Source organism: Sinocyclocheilus rhinocerous, unplaced genomic scaffold, assembly GCF_001515625.1.
Source record: "Sinocyclocheilus rhinocerous isolate Xijiao unplaced genomic scaffold, SAMN03320098_v1.1 scaffold1488, whole genome shotgun sequence".
Lineage (NCBI taxonomy): Eukaryota > Metazoa > Chordata > Actinopteri > Cypriniformes > Cyprinidae > Sinocyclocheilus > Sinocyclocheilus rhinocerous.
Window position 1 is genome coordinate 847,585 of NW_015633542.1, and position 1,715 is coordinate 849,299.

A 1,715-nucleotide genomic window follows, 5' to 3' on the forward strand; every position below is an offset into this window, starting at 1 on the left:
ACTGTGTTATCTGTATGCACCAAGGGTCTGAGAGTAACGCAATTTCAATTATCTGTATGTATGTGCTGTACATGTGGCAGAATTGCCAATAAAGCAGACTTGACTTGACTAATGCATTAACTAATGAACAACTTAAACATACTGTAAGCAAAAGTTTTTTTTTGGTCTATGCAATAACATTTAGGGTCTAAATACTTATTGGAAAATGTGAAGGGGGAGGGGGGGTAAAAGTAAAAAATGTGTGTTATGCTATTCATCCTGATCAAGTGACACTCTTACATTACAGAAATTTATATGGAGAAAATACACCCAAACTACAACCAACCAATGTACTGTATTATACTACATTTTCAGTGTCTAAAACTTTATTTAAATTTTCTTGTAGGTGAAACACGTCAATTAGGCACCAATAGTTTTGCTTCGTTTTTAAAAACAAAGTGTTTCCTGAACACCCACAGCATGTGTCTCTGGTCGTTTAAACCGAATGACTTTAAGAAGAATCCACCAATGATTAGCTTTCTTAAAGTAGATTTTTGTATAATACACTGAGATAGGGGGAAGTATACTAACGCGACACACTTCATCTTTAACTACGATCTTTCCTATTATTACACGGCTCTGTGGAATACTTGATTCTGATTGGTCAGTCACGACATTCCGAGGAGTGTTATCCCTCGATAACAACCGGTAAAAATTAATAACACAGTCTCATCCGGGTAACTGAAGTCGGCGCTGTACTCTTGCTAGGAACAGTTTCTCATCGTGGAAGCTTTGCATTTGTTTAGCTAATAAAATATTAAAGCTCAGGGTAAGCCCCTCCCCTCGAACGCAGATGAGCCAATGGCAGTCGAGTATCAGTTGCATGGGGAGCGGAACTCGGATATCTTTAGGTTTCAGCGCCATAGAGAAACATTGGAAGATCCGAAACTCGAATCGGTTTAATGGTGTTTATGCTACAAAAATGGAAAAACTGTGTGCCTGGGGTTCTTGTAACACTAATCCCAGGTATCCTGAGAGGATAGGCAATTTAATTGATTTTATTCCATTTTCTAAATCCAACTAAAACGGAGCAAAATGTCCCTAAGCATTCAACCCCAATCACAATGAAGACGAATTGATCCAGGATGTTGTCATTGCGATCGTGACGACCGTAACATAATCCTCCCGTTTGCATTGTGATCTGTATTTTTACATATTTATTTTAACATCTTTTATATATCCCTCCATGACATATCTGAGTCCCACTTGAAGGTCCATCTGTGTCCCAAATTGATCAGAAACACCTCGGAAGAAGGTTTTCACTGACAGCTGTCATTGTAAGACAGTGAGCAGCTCGGTTTGTTTGTCCGAGTGAGCAACAGTAACTAAAGGGGGCGGGGCTTACCGATAGGTCAATTATTTAATTTTGTCATCCTGGTATCGCGGACTCGCTCTCTCGTTTCATACAAACGCAGCTGCTGCCATTTTGCGACGATTGTTTTGTACACCGTAAAGGATTATAAGATAACTAACAAACTGGTAAGATTTTAAAACATTTTCGTCTTAAATCAATAGGCCTATATTTTATTGCCTTAATTATTTATGTGGTGAAATGTTGTGTAATGAGTGTATGACTGCACCGTAAATATGTCCGTTTAGTTTGAACTTGCCACTTGCTCGCAACTGCTTTCTTCACTGAAGCTTTGCGATCAAATATTTCAACTCAAATCAATATT

General features: G+C 38.4%; 1 protein-coding gene across 1 annotated transcript in view; it reads right to left on the reverse strand.

The window, feature by feature from the left end:
* Positions 1-1,715, reverse strand: part of LOC107744351 (protein RTF2 homolog) — a 33,904-nt gene that overhangs the window by 27,599 nt on the left and 4,590 nt on the right. The gene's annotated exons all lie outside the window — the stretch shown is intronic.